This window comes from Elgaria multicarinata, chromosome 4 (assembly GCF_023053635.1).
Source record: "Elgaria multicarinata webbii isolate HBS135686 ecotype San Diego chromosome 4, rElgMul1.1.pri, whole genome shotgun sequence".
In the NCBI taxonomy this organism is placed as follows: Eukaryota; Metazoa; Chordata; class Lepidosauria; order Squamata; family Anguidae; genus Elgaria; species Elgaria multicarinata.
The window spans coordinates 20,785,061-20,809,179 of NC_086174.1; positions in this window are offsets into that span (position 1 = coordinate 20,785,061).

Genomic DNA, 24,119 nt, shown 5'->3' on the forward strand with positions numbered 1-24,119 from the left:
ACGGGAAACTCCGATTTAGTTTTGTACTATTTAGATGCTGATGTTGGCCGTTTCTACACCAGCCATTGTCCCGGGATCATCCCTGTGCATCCAAATGACACACAGGGGATCCCGGGAGCAGGCAGGGACAATCCCTCCATTTGCCTGGGGTAATCTCACCATTGATGTTTTGGTGTAGATAGGAGAGATTTGATTTTTGGATATATGTTTTTTCTATTGGATCAGCATGGCTATTTAAGTCTCTTTCATCTTTGTGCTCCTGCTTGAGCTCTTGGCCCTCAGTCCTATGGAATAACCCATGGAGCACGTTAAAGACATTGCTGTCTGAAGATACCAAATCATAGAATTATAGAATAGTAGAGTTGGAAGGGGCTTATAAGGCCATGCAGTCCAAACCCCTGCTCAATGCAGGAATCCACCCTAAAGCATACCTGACATATGGCTGTCCCGCTGCCTCTTGAATGCTTCTAGTGTGGGAGAGCCCACCACTTCCCTAGGTAACTGGTTCCATTGTCGTAATGCTCTAACAGTCAAGATTCAGGAAGTTTTTCCGGATGTCCAGCCGGAATCTGGCTTCTTGTAACTTGAGCCCGTTATTCTGTGACAAATGCCTGGATACATCTCAAATAAAGTCAAATATGAGGATGTATCCCCCACCCCTTCAAAATGGTAGGGACCTAGTCATTATAAAATGAGGAGAGTGTTTACAAATTCAAAATTAAATTTGTATCATTGTTTATTTGAATGCCAAGGTTGCTCGGTGGTGCAGAAGGATCTGTTGTTCCAAAGAACTGTCTTACAGTGGAGAGTGTGCAAATGTCCCCCCACTGGTGTATGTTTGCTTTAAAAAGCGAGGAAAAGAAGAAAATCTTTAGCTGTCAAGAGCACCTGGGCATTAGTTTGGTCCCACCATGACAAAGGCTGCATCTTGATTGAAACGCCCCTCTGCCCCAATGGATTCAGCCTGGCAGCTTTCAGAAGAGAGGAACCCTGCCATTCATCTCAATCTGTTTCACCCTCTGCTCTGACAAATACAGGTGGCATTTCTGGAGTGTTTTGATTTTGCACCATTTGGAAATGAGGCTGCAACCGGGAAAGGCAATCTTTTTGAAGGCTGGGAAAGAAGGAATCAGAATCATAGAATAGCAGAGTTGGAAGGGGCCTACAAGGCCATCGAGTCCAATCCCCTGCTCAATGCAGGAATCCACCCTAAAGCATCCCTGACAGATGCTTGTCCAGCTGCCTCTTGAAGGCCTCTAGTGTGGGAGAGCCCACAACCTCCCTAGGTAACTGATTCCATTGTCGTACTGCTCCAACAGTCAGGAGGTTTTTCCTGATGTCCAGCTGGAATCTGGCTTCCTTTAACTTGAGCCCGTTATTCCGTGTCCTGCACTCTGGGAGGATCGAGAAGAGATCCTGGCCATCCTCTGTGTGACAACCTTTTAAGTATTTGAAGAGTGCTCTCATGTCTCCCCTAAATCTTCTCTTCTCCAGGCTAAACATGCCCAGTTCTTTCAGTCTCTCTTCATAGGGCTTTGTTTCCAGACCCCTGATCATCCTGGTTGCCCTCCTCTGAACACGCTCCAGCTTGTCTGCATCCTTCTTGAATTGTGGAGCCCAGAACTGGACGCAATACTCTAGATGAGGCCTAACCATCCCGGTGCCATCTGAAAAGGAACTTGGTTTTATGAATTTTCAAGCCAGTCTGGAATTAGGATTTCATTTTGAGGAAGACTGATGGTGAAGAAACATCTACATTTGTGCTCAAGTGCAGTAGGGCTTCTCCATTTACTTCTCTTTATTTAATATTTTGTAAGTGCTCCTCAGGTTTAAAGTTGGCCTCAGCGACCTCCTCTAAGCAGACCAGGGCCTGCCCCAGACATTTCGCTGCCTGAGGCTGGGCTGACCACTGATGAACCGCCAAAAAAGAGGAAATGCATCATAAAGAAGAGAAGATGTGCCAATTTGCATAACATTTACACATGATAATTTATGTCTAGATGCAAAATTAGAAAAATGTACTATGTTTTTATTTAAATTATAACATCTCAGCATAGGGCAGAAGGCTGAGAATCAGGTGAGCTGTGTGTCCATCTGTTCAGTCTGCTGTCCAGGTGCTAACTAGTGGCTGGTAGGGAAGAATGGATTTTGTAAAAATCCATGCCACCTGCATTTTGCGCATTGCTAGGTGCCTCTCTTTCCATCTTCCACTCATTGATGGAATCAGATTTTTTCTATTTGCCTGAATTTGCCCCAGTGTGGGGTAGTGGTTAGAGTGTTGGAGTGGGAGTCGGAAGATCTGGGTTCTAGTCCCCACGTGGTCATGGAAACCCACTAGGTGACTTTGGGCCCATCACAGACTCTCAGCTCAGCCTACCTCACAGGGTTGTTGTTGTGAGGATAAAACGGAGAAGAGGAGGATTATGTACACTGCCTTGGGTTCCTTGGAGGAAAACCAACAGGACATAAATGCAACAAATAAATAAATAAATTTGAGCAAATTCACCCTTGCAAAAATGTGTGTATCTTCTCCCCCCACAAAATGCGCAAATCCATCCCAAAATTTACAAGCTTTAATTTATAGGGAAGATGGACATTTTTCGCATATTTTTTTATTTTACATGGTTTTTTATGACTAAATTTGCATAAAATTCAGAAAAGTAAAACAAACAAACACCAGTCTGCAAGTCCACAGAATATGTGCAACTCAGGAAACGCTGGCCTGCTGCAAAATCTATGAGTCAAAATAACTTCATTCTGTAGCAGATTTCTACAAAATCTCTAGTGGCAGCAATAGTTCTTATGGTTAGGAACATGGGCCATCAGTCCATGTAGCTCAGTATTGTCAACACTGACAAGCAGCAGTTCTCTCCAGGGTTTCAGGTGGTTTCCCCCCCACCCCAGCCCTACCTGGAGATACTGGGGATCAAACCTATTATTATTATTTTTATTTATTTATTTATTTATTTATTTATTTATTTATTTATTTATATAGCACCATGACCACCTGCATGCAAACATTGCTCTACCACTGAACCACAGTCCCTTCCAAATGAGACTAGGGTCCATGCAGAAGATGGCCAGGGGTGGTGGTGGTCTGGGTAATAAATAAATAAATGTGTGAAAGATAGAGCTAGCCAAAATGTGAGTGCTGTGTGGACAGTGGTTCATGAAAATGCTCGCAAGGTATTGAATTTTGTTTTGAACACAGTTGAGAAAGATCTCTTTTTAAAAAAAACTGCTTGTGTTTTAAGGAACCGATCTCCCAATTTAAGAGCAGATCCTGTGAGCGGGACGGATGACAATCATCTCCCTTTTGCTCACGAGTTCCTACAACTGGCCAGAATTACAGTTCGCTGGTCGTTTGCTTACAGATGATAGGAGGAGAAATTACCATAGCTACATGGGCTCTAGGAACACAATGCAGAATACAGTGTATTGTGTATCATTTATTATTTGCGATGCTAAGCATTTCAAGTGTTGTAGTTGGTGCCCATTCAGGAATGCGTAGCCAAATCCCAAGATAAAATTTATTGCGGCCTTCACAGCACTGGCTGTCTGAGGGTAGGAGAACAGTGTGGCACCATCAGTTGTTGGCCATATGGCGCTCAGTCCTCTAGGCTAGCTGTAAAATGGCTTCCTACATGCACCTCTAAGCCCCAGTAGTTGATGATGGTGCCTTGTGAACAGGCCCACTGACAGCCTCGCTATGTTGGCAGCATCTTTACGTACCCAGCAGTTGAGGAAGTGGTGGGCCTCTCCTGACTTCGAGGGTGTCCTCCACTGCCTGCTATCCAATCTCTATCCCACAAGTTTATTTATTTTTTGTTTTGTGGGTGATGGGAACAGGGTAGCAAGCAGTGGACATTGGGGTGTAAGCAGAATTGAGGGGGGAGGGTTCTTCAAAGCAAAGGAAGCCCTCTTACTTCTTATGCCAACGGATGTCACGAATTCCTTCTGAGTTTAGTTCTCCAAGTCTTGAGCTTTTTCTTGTGATGACCTTATGGCATTGGCAGCTTCAAAAAAGGGAAAAATATTTATCATGCCAATTAAAGTGCATAACCTTTACCAGAATAACCTGTCTCGGGTCGCCCTTCACCTTTCATCCCAAGCTTTGTAAAGTGTTGCTCTTCGAATTCTGTCCGTCTCTTCTGATCATGAACACCTTTGGCTGCATCAGCAGCTACAGCGACTGAAGGACAATTTTTCAACCATTCTAGCAGTCCTGCTCTACCCCACCTTCCCTTTTATATGCCATTTCCTTCATATCACTTGTTCCCACCATGAAGGTTGTGCTCGGTCAAATGTTCTGTGCCATCTTCCTTTCGACTGTTTCTCAAAATGTCAGTATTGTGTTTTGGCAAAAGAGAGTTAAAATGTAGATTTCTGACTACTTCATCTTCCCCACCCCTACATCAGAGTCTAAATGCTTAGTTGAAGATGCTCCATGACTACTACCAGTCCCTGTCCCAGCTAATCAGACACATAGTCATAAATACCTTTCCAAATCAGGAATGTTCAAGTATGCTCAGTAAAGAAGGCACCTTGGGGAAAAATATGAATATGCAGCCTGTAGTCCAAACACATGGGGTGGGGATAATGGGAGTTGTGGTTTGGTGCATTTGGAGAGCAGCAAGTTGGGGAAGGCTGCTATATTTATTTATTTATTTATTTATTTATTTATTTATTTATTTATTTATTTATTTATTACATTTTCATCCTGCCTTTTTGGATGGGAATGGTGGCAGTTTATTTATTTTTAATGTAGTTATTACGTTTCTAGAGTACCCAAAGGTCAAAGCTCTCTGGGTGGTTTAAAACATTTAAGAGCATGATAAAAAAATAATATAAACATTTTAAAAGTTTAAAACTACAATATAAAACCAAACTAAAAACCAGCAATCGTGTAAAGATTATTATTATTATTATTATTATTATTATTATTATTATTATTATTTATATCCTGCCTTTTTCCCAGTACTGGGACTCAAGGCAGTTTACAAGATTAAAACATGTACAATTAAAGCATATAAATATAAATTACAAATGTTAAAATAGAATTAAACCTACAGTAAAATTAAAAACATGTTAAGATTTTTAAAAAATTAACAGGTTAAAAAGGGGGGGGGGAATCCAATACATTAACACAGGTCCAGTATAGTTCCAAAAGCCTGCTGAAACAAAAAGGTTTTTGCCTGCCTCCGAAACTGTAGCACAGAGGGAGCCAGCCTAGCCTCCCTGGGAAGGGAGTTCCAGAGCCTTGGAGCAGCCACCGAGAAGGCCCTCTCCCATGTTCCCATCAGGCGTGCCTGGGATGTTGGTGGGACTGAGAGAAAGGCCTCCCCAGAAGATCTCAGAGCATGGGCAGGCTTATATGGGAGAATCTAAAAGTGCAATAACACATTTAGAAATAACAAAAACTGGAAGACTAAAATGCCTGGGAGAATGAAAAGGGTTTCTCCTGTTCTAGAAAACACTACAAAATCGGTGCCAGGTGAGCCTCTCTGGGGAGAGTATTCCACAACCGGGGTGCCACAAATGAAAAGGCCCTCTCCTGAGTAGCCAACTGCCTCGCTTCATTTGGTGGGCCCACATGGAAGAGAGTCTCTGAAGTTGATAATAGGGTCAGGGCAGGTATATATGGGAGGAGATGATCCTTCAGGTAATTTGGCGCCAAACTGAGTAGGGCTTTGAAACTGAAAGTTGCAGCCCAGCACATCTGGTGGGCACCAGGTTGGGGAAGGCTGAGCTAGATGTTTTGAGGAAGAAGGGGGGAGAGATATGGATTAATGACAGTGGCAACAATGTGTCTCTCGTAATGCTTTATTAAGCCTCAGCTTCCTGACTCTCACCTGCATCATAGTAAGTTCCATTCAGTTTCAATGATGCTGGATTGCTTACTTCAAGTGAGGCCCTTTCTACACCTCCTGGCCTTCCAGGAGGGAGAGGGGAGGATCACGCAAGATTCTGCTTGTGAGATTCTCCCCCTGGATCCATGCGCGCGTGTGACATCCCGGGAGGAAGGAGGAATGTTGCACCCGCCATTTCTTTTTAAAGGGGAGACGAGCGCAATTGTGTTCCAACAAAAATGAAAGGGGTTTTTTAGGGGAAAAAACTCGACTCCGCTCTCCCACTGATAGGCATGGAGCACCCAAAGAGCTCTGTGCCCATTTCTTGCCTCCTTGTGTTTACTCACGAGGAGGCGGGATGAAGCAGGGACAGGCGGCCACACATCTCCCGCGGACCCGGGATGGTCCAAGGACTGCAGAAAAACCAGGAAATACCCGTTTTCCCAGGGTTTCCCTGGGTTTGTCCCTGGTTGACTCCAGGATCCCCTGTGTGTCATTTGGACACAAAGGGCTGAACCCAGGACGACCCCAGGAAAAAAACGACGAAAGGGTCTAAGTCTGTTGAGGGTTTCATCATTATGCTCCACCTTGTGAACTTGAAATCTCCACTTCTGCCACAGTGTCTGTCTCATGATTAAACTGAAGACTGAATAATAATTAAAAAAAAAGAAACCTATATCAGAGAATTTGTACGGATATTTCCGTTTAGTTGGATCAGATTCTCCCAAGGCTGTGCCAAAATAAAGACAAAAGCTTGTTGTATTGCAAGATGCTTCATTCTGCAGTGCTTTCAGGCTGAATGGTAAATTAAAAGCTTTATTTGTCAACTGAATTTCTAATCTAGGTATCTTCTCAGTAGGTTGCTGGCAAAATGCGCTGTTTGCTTGCCAGGCCTCGATCAGAGCTATCTAGCAATGTTTTCCTTTTTCTTTTTTCTTTTCTTTTTAGCCATTATCTGTAAAGTATCTGAGGGGCTTCATTTGGCTGCTCGGCTCCCGGGTGCCTTAGATCACAAAGGAACCAATCAGCAATCTTGCAAAGTGCTTCGCTTTGACCTAAGCATCAAATGCATTGCTTAGGGAATGTCAGTAGAAACAAAACAGACAAGAACAAAATGTGGAGATCATATTTAAAAATGGGGAAGCATGTGGAGTCAGCATCGCTGTCTTCTACACGTTGGTTCCCCAGACCTTTCCTTAACATTCTCCTCTGGAAATGTCCAATTTTCCCTTAGTCCTCAAAATGTGTATTGAAAAGTCGATTATTTGACATCCAGTGATAATGATTTCAGTGTTGGAGGGTTTGATATTTGATGGTATTTTACATGCAGTGGCATTCAGTATTAGACAGTCTTGATAGCTGACATGCAATGGTGTATTTCTTAGTGCTTGGAAACTTACTTGCTCTAGGGAACACAGATAAGCCCAATACATGCATTTTGCACATAAAGGGAACTTGTGTATATTCACAGGAGTGGGGCCATGCTCATGTCACGGCCCCTGATGCCATACTGATGGGCTAGCTCTGCACCCTGACACAGATATCTGGAACTTGTGAAGACCTAACATGAGAACAGCTGTCCATTAAAACTTCCTGTTCAGACTTCTATGCTCAACATAGAGGTCACGGGGCAGAGCTCAGCTAGCCCAGATTGTGAGGTCAGAGGCAGGAGGTTGACCTCCTCCTGAGGCTACACATGAGTGCCTTACAGGTGAGTAATGTGTGCATAGAGTTTCTGATTTGTCTGTCACAGAACCACTGCCCATTGCAAAGGATTATGGGACATCCTCAAGTAGGGATAGATGATTCAGTCAGTTCTGGTTTCTCCAACATTGCATTTTTTAAAATCTCAAGATCTTTCCATGCCGAATACAAAGAAATTTGTAACATTTGAATAAATTCTTAACAATAGGAACTGGTTTCCCTCTATTCTGAACTGGTTAGGCCTCATCTTCTTAAGTACTGCATCCAGCTCTGGGCACCACACTACAAGAAGGATGCAGACAAGCTGGAGGGGGTTCAGAGGAGGGCAACGAGGATGATCTGAGGTCTGGAAATAAAGCCCTATGAGGAGGAGAAACTAAAAGAACTGGGCATGTTTAGCCTGGAGAAGAGAAGATTGAGGGGAGACATGATAGCACTCTTCAAGTACTTAAAAGGTTGTCACACAGAGGAGGGCCAGGAACTCTTCTTGATCATCCCAGAGTGCAAGACACAGACTAATGGGCTCAAGTTACAGGAAGCCAGATTCCAGCTGCACATCGGGGAAAACTTCCTGTTAGAGCAGTGTGACAATGGAACCAATGGCCGAGGGATGTTGTGGGTTTTCCCACACTAGAGGCATTCAAGATGCAGCTGGAGAGTCATCTGTCAGATATGCTTTAAGGTGGATATCTGCACTGAGCAGGGGGTTGGACTCAATGGCCTTATAGGCCCCTTCCAACTCTATGATGCAACAAAATTCTCACCCATCTGCACCAGGCAAAATCAGTTGGGACAGCTACTCCTACCACAGAAAGGATCCCCTTGTACTTACTGGCCATATCGCCGTTAAAGATGAGAAGCCTGTCAGCAAAAAGTAGCGGCAACCCTAACTCAGCACTAACATGGTTGAATGCACAGTAAGAGATGTGCAAAAATCTATTTTAAGAGCTGACACTTCAAGCTCTCTGCCTGGATAGATGAATCTATTGATTTTGGTTTCTACCACGTTTGAATTTTATTTTGCTCCCTTTCTGTCCTGAATATGAAGAAATTTGCAAATTCTTATCAAAAATGAACTGAAGTTTGTTGATGGCACCAAAAAGATGTCCTTGTATCATATTTCAATTTTCATCATGTATCAGTGATTATGGCCACAGGATCAGCTATTCTGCAGTAGTCATTCAGGGCATTTCCAAATATATGAAAGTGAGATGTATAATGCCATGAATGACCACGGAAGAATAGCCGATACTGTGGTCATGATCACTGATACATAATGAAAATTGAAATATGATACAAGGACATCTTGTATCATACAAGGACAAAGAGATGATAGGGGTTTGTTTTGTTTTTTAACAAAACTACTGTACATCTTTTTCTATTGGAAATGGTATTTAGTATTACCTATTAGAGATTTTTTTTTTACTTTTTAATATGCATAGCACTTATTGCATTATCGCAAACCCTCTTTTTGGGTGGGGGTGAGGGGGAATGTTGCTGTATATAAACCGTAACTGCTTTTCATACTTCAGAGTCTCAGGTGTTTTAATTGTCTCCTGAAATACTGAAAGGCCATGTGTGCACAATGAATCCAAGGCACCGCAACACATACTATTGTTCCTGCAAAATCAAAATATGCACTGCAATCTTCTCCCCTGGAATTGCTTCATTGTGTGTGGTAAGTGTGTGCATTTGAATGTATCTTTAAGAAATAATACACTGAGCGAAGTGAAACGCTTCCTAGAAGCAAACGGCTTTGTGGAGCGGGGGAGGAGGAGGAGGAGGGGGGATTTTTAATCAGCAGCACAATGCAGGCGTCGTGCATGCAGTGATTTGCTGTGATTTTTCTTTAGAGCCTTTCCCCTTTAATTGATTCCTGAAGGTCAACACAAGGGCAGAGTGTGGCTGCAGATTTTCAGTATATAACTCTAGGCAGCTGTGGAGTCTGGTGACTCCAACTTCGGTGGGGCTGTGAATCCATTCTGGGTTTCCAACAGAATAAGCCAAACCGTGAAAGGAGCGATCCAAAGCTCTGAAACTTATCCCCTAAATAGGTTCAGTACCTTGGATAGCTCCTTTCAAGTTCTGGCTGGTTCTGACTGAAGTCTAGAATGGATTCACAACCCCACCAAAATCAGAGCCAGCAGTCTCCACTGATAGGCAGCAATAGAAAGAAAGAAAACAAAACAAAAGAAAGAAAGAAAGAAAGAAAGAAAGAAAGAAAGAAAGAAACAAGAACAAGAAAAAAAGAAAGTGTTAATGAGGGGCAAACAATCTAACTCCACCATCCAATTGGATCGATGTGGCAAACCAAGCTATTCCCTCACCCCCAGCAACTTTTATTCGACGCCTAATTCAAAGTAGGAATAGGGGGAAATTATTTGGTTCACATTTTAATATGAACTAACCCAACTTTAGAATAACGGAACCGAAACTCAGTTTTCCTTCCAGATTTGCACTTCTACAGATTTTGCAATGGAGTTCTCCCATCAAGAATACATACAAAATGTGCATTGTACGGAAACATGCACACAAAAATGCATGCATTCGTGGAAATGAGATTAAAAATGCATTGTGTTATAAAAATTGCTTGGGGGGGGGAAGTGTATTCGGGGCCAAAATGCGTACAAATGCATGAATTCAGAGAAGCGTGCACAGAAATGACTATACATTCCTATGCACAATTAAAACAAAACAAAACAAAACTCAAAGCTCCCGACAAAGCAACCCTCAGACTGGAAAAATGAGAAAATGAAATTGACAAATTCATCCAGGCCTAATTCAGAACCCATTATGTTTCTGATGACACCATCAGGAGTATGATGGGGGGGGGTACAAACCTCTCTCATACAGCCCCTCATCTCTCCCCACCCCCAAGCCCCCAGCCTGCCACCCTTTTGCCTTCTTTGTCTGGTGACAGTGGTGGCAGAAGTGACAATGGCAAAGTAGTGTAGGGTGACCATATGGAAAGGAGGACAGGGATCCTGTGTCTTTAACAGTTGTACAGGAAAGGGAATTGCAGCAGGTGTCCTTTGTATGCATGCAGCACCTGGTGAAATTCCCTCTTCATCACAACAGGTAAAGCTGCAGGATCCCTGCCCTCTTTTGTATCTGATCACTCTAGCTATGCAAATGACACCTGCTGAAATTCCCTTTTCTATACAACTGTTAAAGTCACAGGAGCCCTGTCCTCGTTTCCATATGGTCACCCTAGGGTTGAATCCCAGCCTACACACACACAAACACACACACTCTTACCAACTGCACAAGTTCTTGCTAGAGGCCTCCAGGGCCCATAATCTACCTAGCACCTGTCTGGAATATCAGTACTAATTTCCCCATGGCCCCCAAGGCCTTTGCATGGATGCCAGCTCCCCTGGAAGCCATTCCAAAATGAACCACTTTGTAGTAAAGTACATGGAAAATGCAGAGAATTGTATTAGTTTGTTTTACCAGTACCCCTGACAAAGAGTTTATCTGAAATGCATCGGGCTCTATAAATATTGGGGGGGGGGGGTTTCACCCCTCCTGATCCTGCATTGGTGCCTTCTCACTTTTTCTCCCGCATTTTTATCTGATCACACCAACCTTCAGTGTGTGCCACTGTTTGAACACCTTTCTTTGAACTGCAGGGTTTCTGCAGCACCACAAAACATGAAAATAAACACAACTCTATCTCAATTTGGCTCTCTTGACTTGACCTGTGGGGGATTTATGGTCAAGCAAGGCAGTGTGACCTACCCAAATGGCTTTTAAAGAGTATCTATTATAACTTGTTCAGCCTGAAAGAGGACAAAAGAGGCAGGTGTTCTACTCAGGGTGATAGATACAATTCCCGCTCTCTCAATCTCTTTCTATCTCCTTCTCCCTCTATCCTTTTCTGAATAACTCGGGAAAAGCTTCTTTGTGACATATAAGGAGGCACGAAATTACCTCAGAAACACCTTATGCCATAGGCCAGGGCTGCTGAACCTCAGGCCTATGAGATAATCCAGTCCAACTAGATTATTCCAATCTGACCACACACCCCTCCCCACACCACACCCCCTTTCCTCTGACTGTTGATTGATTGGTAGTTTGTCGGATGTTGATTGGTGGTTTCTGGGGGGGGGGGACATCCAAGAAGGTTGATATGCCACTGCTAAAGCTTAGTGTCATGATTCCTTGTCCTCCCCCCACCATACAAGCCAATAAAGTGTAATCTACAAATCTTTATTCAACAAACAAACATCTCCTCTTACCTGAAGAGTGTGTGAATGCTAGGAGCTATGCTCTAAGCTTAACCAAAGCTAAGCAGTTTCCTTCAACTGCAGCACTGTTCCCAGGATTCCAACAGACACTTTTTGTCAGGAAGGGTCTTTCTTGAGGAACTCCTCATGAGCCCCTACGTGAAGAGAACACCTCCTACCTCCTCTCAACTCTGCCATCTTGACCCTGTGGCAGACTCTGGGATTTTTCAACTCTGATGTCCCCTCCCCATCAGAGAAAGGATGAGTTCCCAGGAGGGGAGGGGATGGTCTCTGAGCCATCTGAATTCTCACAGATAAGCTGCTGGGAGGATTCATCCTTGACTCCTGAAGAGTCTTGGAGAATCTCCTCCCCTGCTTCCTGTGTTGGCTGGTAAATTTCTGGCCCTTCTTTGGATTCTGAGTCTGATTAACCTCCCCCACAACCCCTTTCCCCACACTAGGGAGAACAAGCTGGATCCTGACAGTTACTAGCTGCAAGAGCTTTAAGTTAAAACATGCTGGCATTCAGGGTATTTGGCCCCCCTCTTATTTCTCAATAGCCCCAATTTGTCGACATAGTCATCAATTCTACCTCAGGTGTCTGAGAAACATCACCCTAAGGCCTGAAACAAGCTAGCCCAAACATGGACCTCTGAGCTTTGGTGTCGAGGGAGTTTCCCAAATGTGTGGGGAGCCAGCGAAATTGCCTCTGAATCTGAGCTTGGCCCACAGACTTTGGCAGTTATTAATGGGGAAAAAACTAACATAATAAAACACTGCAAAGAGAGGGGGCGACAGGCTGTTCTGCTAAAATGTATGCTATGGCCCAAAGCTATCTGACAACTGATAAATGGCATATGGACATTGGTTTATAACACAACAAAATGAAAAATAATAATAATATACTTTCCTTTCATTTTAGATTGACACCTTATTCATCAAGTAACAAATCTGAATAATTTGAGGTTGCATGTGACCCAATATATATGTCTCCCCACACATTTTAGTGTATTTAATTTCAGGCACAGCTAAGCAAAAACAAGAACTGCAAGTATGCAAACTCTTTAGCACGGGCATTTTTCAAGGCTGACGTTTGCTGAGAATATGGCTGACATGAAAAGCAAGGCAAAATGTTCCAATATGTTCAGTAAAGTGATGGCGTTCGGCAGTAGAATGCAAATAAGGCAAATGCACAGGGCTACCCTTTATTTCATTCATTTCCAGCACTTGTAAGCTCATTAGCAATTAACAGAGAGCAAAGGTGGTATAATTAGCACTCAGCCAAAAATGCTGCCTAAGGCCGTTTCTGCACCAGCCTGAAAATGCGGGCTGGTCACGGCCGAGTCCCTGTGCATCCAAATGATGCACAGGGACTCCCAGAGGCAGAGGGGGGGGGGATGAGCGTGGGTTTTCTCAGGGATAAATTATCCCTGGGAAAATCCGATTCTTCCCACGGTCTCAGGATCATCCCTAGACCGTGGGAGGTGTGTGGCCGCCCATCCCGACTTCTTCCCTCCTCCCCATGAGTAGTGGGGAGCAGTAGAGGGAAGGAGCTGGGGTGGGGGAGGGAGAGGGGTCAGGGCTTTCCCCCACACACTTACCTTTTGCTGGAGCACAAGTGTTACTTTTAACACTGTTACTTTTAAAAGATGGTTACTTTTAAAAGATGGCCGCCTCCAGTCGCGCAATGTCCCTCCTCCCATCTCGGATGTCACACTGGCCATGTGAACACGGGGGACGATCCTGGCAGAAGGTAAGTTCAGGATGCCCCCCCCTTCCTCCCTCTACACCCGTATGGTGTAGAAATTTGTAGGCTGAGAAAGAGGGGAAGCATTTTCAGCCATCTATGTATGTGTCTATGTGTCTGTGTACACATGCATGCACACAAATTCTTTAAAATCCCATGTGCTGGGGGCTTACCCGGAGACCAAATGGCAAGGGAGCGGAAATTGGTGGCCCCATGAGGTGCCACGTTTCTTCAAATGTCTTTGTTTGTTAGTTAGGGTATTATTTATTTAAAGCATTTCTCTCGTGCTCCTCAGCGGAAAGGTCAGCCACAGTGGCTTACAAACGATATGTGAGAATAGGACAGTCTCTTCTTGCAGGCTTACAATCTCAAAAGACATGGCACAAAAGGAAAAAGCAACGAGGAAGGAAGAGGAGGAAAAGGGTAAGTGGCATTTCACCAGGACTGGTGGAATAGCCCTGCTTCCCATTTCAATACCCTCTGTTCCCTCAGAGAGAGGCTGCGTGAGGGCCTGCCAAATGCGTCTTCTTCACTGCATGCAGTGGTGGAGTGATAGAAGGGCGGGGGTGGTGGTGGTGAAAACGTGTCCACTGCATCTCTGAAAATTAGGACTGTATTTAGGCCTGGGCTGAACCCTTGAATCTGCCTGCTTTGGTCAGAATACTAGACGGTACCAGGTCTGCCCGAGATACTGCCTCAGGCCGATTAGGAGCAGAGGTGGGTCACTCCTTCTGCCCATCCACTTGCATGGGAAAGCCGTCGCAAAGCTGACCATCAGCCCATTGGAAGACTCCCCATTCAATTGCCTTCTTTCCTTCTGGGCCTTCAATTCCATTCAATTTCTCTATTACATTCTAGGCACTGCTACCTCTCTGTATGACAGGGGAAGGGCAGAAAGTAGATGCTTTGGACTTTCCCAACATTCTTGACCATTGGCCATGCTGACAGGGGTTTCTGGGAGTTGAAATCCAAAGGTTCTGAAGATCTACCTTCTGCCTGTGCTACGATATAGATTTTGGCATCAACATCTCAATTATTTTTTAAATGTGCCTGACTTGCAGCTCTGTTTTCATTGTTGTTTTTCCTTCAGATACGTGATATTAGATTACTGCATGCCTTTATTCTGTCATGCGGTGGGTGGGAACTATAAATAGTACTGGCAAGAATGCTCCTGTTGTCTTGGATATACATATGATTAGTGAGCATCAAGCTAAATTAATTACAATAGACTTAATATGATTTTTACCATCTAAGTGTTCTGGAAGAAAAGAGAGAAAATTCAATTTTAAAACAACAACACATACACACCCATTGTTATAAAAGTTGGGCTGAGATTACCTTTCTGACAAATATATCTTAAAAAACAGATAAGGAAGTGTGGCACTCAATCACGCTGGCCTTCTGGGTAATACCCATATCAACTGGCCTCTATGATGCTGCCTTTCCAACATTGATTGATTGATAGTGTAAAGATCTGTAAGCTGAACCAAGTCCACCCAAGGTGGCAAACAAAATGCAAGTGTGTTAATAACATAACACAATAATACCGGTGTAAAGCCCATGCCACCATGGGCACTAGTAGTTCTGCTCCTTTCTCGCTTTTTTACCCCTCAGTCCCCTCACCACAGAGGGGCTCATGAATAATGCAAATGTGGCTCATGCATAGTTAATTCCCCATCAGATATATGTATGAGGCGTGGGCCCTTGTGCCCCCTGATTGGCCGCCTCTGCTCCCTTCTCCTTCCCTGCTGGCGGCGGCCACCCAACAACATGGCTGCACCCAGGGCCCGCCTTCACACCACACTGATTGGCCAAACTGTCATCCCGCCGGTGAAGGGACTGCTCTGCCTGTTTGTCGTGGAGGAAATTAATTGCTATTAAAACTTGAGCTTTGAGCTTTTTTGAACTTTCACATTTTTCTGCACATCTGCACCTCTCAAGCTTCAGTTTATAACAAAAATGAGCAAAATGAAGTTAGTTTATTTACATGCTGCTTTTCCCACTGCAGAAACTGTCAGATGCAGCTTACACAATGAATGGGATGGGTGGGGGGTGAGGGAGAGGGTTTTATAAAACGTATCAATAAAATCAAATAATCAAAATTATCAATAAACATAGGAGAAATTCAATATTACAATGAAACAATCAAGATGCAATACATAACAAGTCCAAAGGAAAATTAACATTAATGGACCCAAAAAGCTAGGCCTTGCTGCTAGTGCTGGACCTGCTGCACTCCAAGAGACCACATTAGACTGGCTTAAATTCAGTCTGGAGAAGGAGGCTGGGTGGTTCACACCTCTCATCTGCTCCCCAGAGAAGAATGAAAGGAGCCCAATAGAAAAGTGTGGGAGTGGCAATGGTGCTAGCTCAGAGATAGGCCACCTGGAGCCCTCCAGACATTTTGGTCTACAAATCCCGTCAGGCCAAGCCAACATGGCCAATGGCTGTAGGCCAAAATATCTGGGGTGGGGGACCAGACTTCCAACTTCTGCCTTAAGTCCTCTTCCGCAGCCTTCCATGTGGCACCAATAATGGGAATATACACATGAAATCAAATATACAGTCTCCCTGCATTCCACTGGGAAATGTTATTCATTCATTCATTCAAAGATTATTTAAAGATTTTTATTAGTCAGCCTATATCTGGGGTAGGCCAGGGTGACCATATGGAAATGAGGACAGGGCTCCTGTATCTTTAACAGCTGTTTTGAAAGGGGAGTTTCAGCAGGTGTCATTTGTAGGCATGCAGCACCTGGTGAAACCCCCTAACCCCCTCTTCGTAACAACAATGAAAGCTGCAAGAGCCCCGCCCTCTTTTCTTGAGTGACAAGATACATACAGAGATGCTCATCAGTGAAAGGTGATCAAGTAGATGTTCTTAGGATCCACTGGTATGGTATGGAGAGGCATTTCTATTGAAATGAGATGTGTGGCTCTTCACGGGTCTCCATCGCTGCAGGGAGGGGAGCACCAGACATGGAGAAAACGAGTCCAATATGCCCATAGGAAGCTGCCCTAGGGAACAATCAATTCCAAAGAGTACTGGGATTCAGAGAAGGTTAAATTCAAGAAGAGGAAAACAAAGTTTCAACTAACAAGGAAATCCTTTCTGTTTGTCTAAGCCAGTGACTGATGCTTAGATATGGTCTGCAGAGGGAAGTGTTTGGACCACAACTAGGGCAAATTAGAGAGCTTCTCAAACGCTCTGCCTGAAAAGTGGTTAATGTAATGTGCACAAACTGCAGGAGTTACCAAAAATAACTAAAACAACCTGGCACAATTCCCAGATTGGCAGGTGTCATTTCAGCTATGGATTTTTATTTTATGTTTTTGCTTCGGACATTTTCCTTTCCATTTTGAAATTTACACTGATTCATATCGAACCCTAAAGTTACATAGAAAATCTTCAAGTAGGCCAGAAAGGCTGCAAGGCCAATCTATCGCATCCGTCTCTAACCTGGTGCCCTCCAGGTGTTTTGGGCTACAACTCCCATGCAATGGAGGCTTGGCACTGGATGGCCCCCAAGCGCCCGCCAGGTCTTCACATTTGGGGGAAGATGTGGGGGACTCCATAAGACTCCTTGACTCAGTCAGCCGGTCACGACATCCCTAGTTTGCATATTGTAATGAACAAATTGTATTTCCCCTGTTTTGCAAAAAGGAGCATTTTTCATATCGCTGTAGCTGGCACATCATTCCATCTGGATTCCACCTAGCCAGGAATTTAATACCGATCAATTCTCTCCCTCTCTCCCTCTCTCTCTCTCTCTCTTTCTCTCTCATAGTGGCTTTCTGCCAAGCTTTGGGCACGTAGAAGCTGGCAAGAAAAATGGTATTCCATTCAATTGATTCTCTCCCCCCCCCCCACAACCCCGGCCGCCAAATTTAGGAGCTGATGCCAGAGCAAATTAATCAGTTAATAGAGTGCACCCAACCAGCACCACAGGAACTCATTAATAGAGATAAATGATTAATGCAATGATTGGGGAGCAACCCAAATAAACTACAGTTGATTGGGCACACTATACAGATAAACAGTTCACTATTATTTCACTGGCAATCATACATATCTGACACTCTTTGGAACCACGACCTTATATTCATAATTTCATTTTTAGAGACAGTAAAGGAGGGGTTGGTGGGGGAGAGGGCAGTTATTAGAGCATAGATAAATGTTATGTATCTATCCAGAATATTTTCCATAGTCATACATCACTGTAACAAACAATGAACATAAGAAGATACTTGCAGAATACAGAACAAAGATCCATCTAGCCAATGGAGGCTGTTCCATCTATGTCTGTGGGGCATTGAATCCACTCCAGGTTACAGTCAGAACCAGGCTTAACTCTACAGGAGCTATCCAAGGTGCTGAACCTACTGTGGGAGTAGGGTTCAGCACCTTGCATAGATACTTTAGAATCTGGTTGACTGAAACCCGGATTCCCTGCCCCACTGACATTGGAGCCACCAGCCTCCACTGCAATCAGCTCTACTGCTTCCAACAGTGGACAGTTAAGTATCTCCAGGAAACCCAGAAACGAGATAGGAAAGCAACCATCCTTCCTCATTGTGTTTGTCCAGTATTTGGTATGCACAGACACACCATTTCTGAACACGGAGGATCCATTTGGCTATCATGAACGCCTGGTGTCCGAGGTCAGCACCACTGGGCAGTTGCCTAGGGCTAAGCTCTCTGGAGGGCCCACTGGCTAGCCTGATGCTGCCCCCAAATTCTGGCTCTATCTACATGGACCTGGCACTCCTTACAGCCCTGGCGCTCCAGTGGCTGGTGCCTGCCATTTCAGTACCCCAAATAGTGGGGGTGAAGCAAAATATTGGGTTGAGCTAGTGTGGTGTAGAGGAAAAGGAGGGGGGAATTGTAGCCACATAAATTTGAAAACATCAATTGCTGTGCATGTACATGAAATGTGTATGAAAATACAGCTCTCTAAGAATTATACATAAACTTCAACAAAAACAGACCAAATAGCCATATAACTACTATATCTGTTCACAAGTGGCATCTAAACACCACTAACCCATTTGCAAGTGGTGATGGACAGGGGGTTGGACTCGATGGTCTTATAGCCCCCTTCCAACTCTACTATTCTGTGATTCTACCACACAAACCTTGAAAACATTGTTGGGTCCTCAATCGATTGCATTATAGAGGGCGAGCATTTATCCTTCCAGTATTGTAATGTCAGTGTTTTAGCTGTCAAAAGAGTGAGGAGAATCCATTTATGCTGACTGTGTGTTAACTTCCAAGAATCTGGTAGGTAATTTAAGAGGACATGCCTATCAGTAAATATTAAAGCTTGTTCCAATACAAAGTTTATCTGTATAATAACTTCCTTCCGAAAAGGGGCAACCACTGGGCATTGCCAAAACATATGGTTAAAAGAATCCTTAGCTGTATTAAATCTCCAACTATTAGCTGATTTAGACAAACCCTTATTAAAGAGACATGGAGCAAGAGTTTTTTGCTGAAGAAGGCATAACATGAGATCCATGTATGCAATAATAAATCAACAATATAGCTAGTAGCCACCAGACACCAAAAACTATAGAGCACGAATCTTGCAGCATTAGTGCCCACTGAAGAAGCACTGTTAGCTAGCCAGCCATCCCCCAATTGTTTTGGATGGCAACACTCCACATCTCAACCATGCTGGCTGAGACTGATGGGAATCAAAATTCAAAGTATCTGGAGGCCACTGGACTGGGAAAGGGTAGGCCAAACCAAGTCCCAAAGAAAAAGTCATGTCCTCACTTTACATGGCCATACAAGAGCATTCTCATTACAGAGTATTATTTGAAACTATGAATTTTCTCCCAGATGTATGCAGTTGGCTATTGCCAGTCCGGGGGCAATGTTCCTCCCACCATCCTACAGACAATACCAACTCACTGATGTATCTTCTGAAATTTCCAACTTCCTGTCCCCGCACACTTTAATAAGTGGCTATATGCTAGAAATGGCAGAGTGAAACTCAGCCTTGAGTCCCTACCATCTGATTCCATTACCTTTTTAATGTGCTCCTTGCTTTTCACTTTATTTTCCATGCATTAAGTGTTGAGGTGGCTGGATGTGTAGGAACTCACTTAAAAATTTCAGCACATCCGGAATATGACTTGTGTGCACTCTAATATGCCATCGCCTGTGTGGAAGTTCATTTAGCAAACATTTCCAAGGCGGTTAAGTACTTGTTAAATAAATCTGTATAAGACTGCTCAAATTGCCCGTAGGCTTGCAAAGGATCCCACTGCTCCCTGAGCCATCTGTTAGAAGCTGGGCTGCACTGACTCATGATGAGAAACATGAGGAATCGCTCATTCACAAGCATACTAATTCAAATTGTCTGGAGTTGTCTGTAAGTCAGTGAAACAAAAGATCAAATTCAGAGATGACATCAGTGGTAGTGGCTCTCAAACCTTTGCCTGGTGTAACTTACTGTAACTCTGCTTAAAAGCAGTTTTGCATGCAGAAGGTCCCCTTGCATCTCCAGGACTTGGAAGCAGTTGATGGGAAAGACCCCCTGTGTGAGACCCTGGAGACCACAGTCAGTCACAGTAGACTCTTTCGAGTGGGTTACTGTATTTCTTCGATTCTAAGACACACATTTTTCCCTAAATAAACAGCTCTAAAAATGGAGTGCGTCTTAGAATCGATGGCGTCTTAGAATCGAAGCAATATGGTAAGAGGAAAAGAGGAAGCTCCTGCAGCAGCCTCGAGCCATGCAAGCGAGGAGGAGCTGGGAGGGTAAGCGCCTGGTTTTTTGTTAGTCAAATTTATTCGTAAGTCCCATCGATTTCCATGGGACTTACTCGCGTGTCGTCATCCCCTGGTGCACAGACAAATAAAGAGCGGGACTGGAGAGTTAAGCGTTTTAGCTCTTAAATTGCATCTTCTCCTCTCTCTCCCCGCCCGAAAATATTCTTTATTCTTTGTTTCAATGCCCCCCCTTCTTCCCACGCAAACGGCGGTTTCTTCTCTCACAGAAGGAAAAAAGAAAAGGACACAACCATTAGAAGAAAGTGCGGAGGGGGGGGAGGTTGGCTGGGCGGTGAGTGAAGTATTTCTTCGATTCTAAGATGCCTGTTTTTCCCAAATAAACATCTTAAAAAATGGGGTGCGTCTTAGAATCGATGGCATCTTAGAATTGAAGAAATACGATACTTGTCTTTTTGACTAGCTATGCCTCCGGTGGCAGCTATTTTGCATCCAGGACAGTTTCTCAAATTCCATATGTGTCCACCAGATCTCAAAGGTTTGCTCTCACCCCAATCAGGAGACAATGGTGGGATAAATGGGGAGATGATCTAACCTATAAAGCAGCTTTCTCCATCCCTATGACTGCATGAAATCACACACTACAGCAACACAGGAGGGGGCATAGCTCAATGGGAGAGCACCTACTCAGCATTCAGAAGGTCCTAGTTTCAATCGCTGATATCTCAAAGTAGGGCTAGGAAATAATCCTGCCTGAAACCCTGGAGAACCAGGACTTGGTGATCTGAGGGCATTCCTGAGTCGAGAAAGAGAGTGTTGACAGAATATTTGTGCTGAACTCTTAGTGTAGGGGATTTTGAAAACACACACACAATGTAATACACTCAGCATATTCACTCTAAAACCTGCCTGGCATAATAAGGAGCTGTGCCATCAGGCACTGCTGACCTGCTTTCCAACTTATTTAATAATCAAAATAATGTGAAATGATGTGAATAGATAACCATTGTTATACTTGGTTGCAATGAGCCCTTTGATTTTCGTCTTGTCCTGCTCCAAAGGTATGATAAATGGCTGGGTTGCCTGTGCTAGCTGAAAAGGTGGAGAAATGTAATGGATCGTCTGGCCGTTTTACAACCTAAGAACAGCCCAAAGCAGGTCTGGGCAGAGGGGGGCCAGTTGGCATGGGCCTATGATTTTGAGGGGGCCTATTCCAAGTCCCCTTGGGCAAAATTGCTTGATTTTTCTGTTGTTGATGATGAATTTGCCCAAAGAAAAGTATGTAAAACATTTCTGAATGTGAAGAAGTGATGTCTTATATACATCTTGAATAAAAGTGCTTGCCATTAACTTGTTTATAAACTAGTTCATATGTATTTAGATCTGATTAAAAAATACTTAGTGAGCAGTTTGAAATGGGGCCTACATTTCCTATCTGGTCCGGGTCTATTACCAGCTTTGTCCGGCCCTGGCCCAAAGGACATGTGTGGGAAACTTTCTATAGCTGTTATAAGTAGGGGTGGATGAATCGGTCTATTTCTGGTCACTGTCAGTTTCACATGTTTTCAATTATAAATCCATTCCTGCCATTTCCATATTAGTCTGTGATGCATGTGTGTGTGTGTGCACGCGTTTAAATTGCACAGACATTCAATTTATTTTTGTACACAACTTACTTCATTATATGCATTTTTGTAAACAATTCTTGAGCCAATTACTTCAGCACAACATTTGAAGAAATGTGCAGACCCAAATGATAGCAGTGTGTTCAATCCACATGTTAGTCCAGGATGTGCAAATTAGGTTGATTCACTTAAAAATGCACGCCAAATGAAATTCTCCCCATTTTTAGTAGTAAGGACTTTCAGGGTGTGTGTGTGTGTGTGTGTGTGTGTGGCATTTTCTGATTTCCCCGAAGAGGACAAAACTTGTAGGGAAGTTTCAACATCCACTTTCGGCTAAAGTATTTGGATATATCTAACAATTTGTAGCCCCTCTCCCCCGGTTCTACTCATAAGTACCCAAGGTGGCTTACAATATCTATTAATATGGCCTGTTCAATTGGTTGAAACAATACTCACGGTCACTCACTGAGAAGCACCCGTAAGATCATGCAGTCAAGTGATCAAGGTGCTCCTGTGGAATAATCATATGTAGCCTGAATGAGTATACAGGTGGACGTGCACAACCCAGTTGTGTACGTCCACCTGTATACTCATTTGCTCATTAGGAGAAAAAATAACAACATCGTGCTGCCAACTCATCTTACGCTCTTCCTTTCTTGCAGGCCTCCCTCTACCTCTCTCTTCCATAAAATTTACTTTGGCCGCAGAGACGGCGACCATCAACATAGTTGTATGTACTTAGAATTCATAGAATAGCAGAGTTGGAAGGGGCCTACAAGGCCATCGAGTCCAACCCCCTGCTCAATGCAGGAATCCACCCTAAAGCATCCCCGACAGATGGTTGTCCAGATGCCTCTTGAAGGCCTCTACTTCTGCAACACTTAGGCCTTAGCTAGACCTACAGGATAATCCTGGATGGAGGAGGGGTGATCTCGCATTGTGATTAACGCAAGATCCAGCCCTCATTTACACGTCAGGCGTGGCGACCTCCGGAAGAGAGGCATCGCACCCGCCATTTTTTTTAAAGGGGACAGAGCGCGCGAATGCTTGTGCGCAGAGGTAAGGCTTTTTAAAAAAATTAAACTTATTTCCCTGTTCCCCCCACACACCCTAACCCAGATGGGTGCAGTGCTCCTGAGGAGCGCTGCACCCCGTGCATGGCTCCCGGCTTACGTGGAGCTGCAGAAACGCGCCACACACTCGTGGTCTTGGGCTTTTTTTGTGAACCGCCCAGAGAGCTCCAGCTATTGGGTGGTACAGAAATGTAATAAATAAATAAATAATAATAATAAAAAAACGGTCCCAAAGTGTACGGCTGCATCAGCCCGGGATAACCACTGGACTAGCTAAGGCCTTAGGCTTAGAAACTGTACATGAATGGTAGAAATTGTACATCAATGTGTTTGTGCCAGAAGCATTTTTAAGGGGTGGCAGGGGGGCAAAAGGTAGTCTAGTGTTAAATGACAAATTAAATTCAAGAGAGGTCCCAGTCTACACCAAGCAGGATATAACACTTTGAAAGTGGTTTGAAAATGGTACATAGAATGTGTCATGGGCCCCAACAGTTGTCAATACTGTTATAAATCGATATAAAGCAGTAGTGTAGATCCTGCCTCTGAAAAGGTGCTGCTCATGAATTTCATATGATGGAAAAGGAACTAGAAGCTCACTGTTCAGGTTTGGCCATTCTTCTCTTGCCATTTATTAGGTCTTAGCTCAGCAAAGCTTGGTTTTTCCACCACAGCAAAAAATTCCCTTGTAAGGCACAGATATAAGATGCTGGTAATGATGGCCACTTCCTAGGAAATGGGTTGCAGGCAGCTCTCCCCTCTTGGTTATCTCTTGGCCCTGAAGACAATAGTTGTGTTTTTGCCTGACCATCCAAGAGGAGACTTTCAGCCCTGCCTGGCCAATCCTATAGGGGGCTTGAGCCCCTCTGCTCTTGTCTTCTGGGGTTTCTGGGCATGCTCAAACTAGGGGTGTGCAAATCAGCAAAAGTTCTCCGAATTCCATCTCAAAGTTTGTTCTGGCTCAGATCCATATCAGATTGTGAGCCTTGCTTTTGTCTTTTTGCATGAACATCTGTACATATTTCCCTGCACCTTTTCCCAAGCATACACATCAGCTGTGCACATCTTTGAAATGGACGCGTTCTTCTCCCATTTATTAAATTGTTTTTGCGTGCATTTTTGAGCATCCGTTTTTCATGCACATTCTTCACATGGA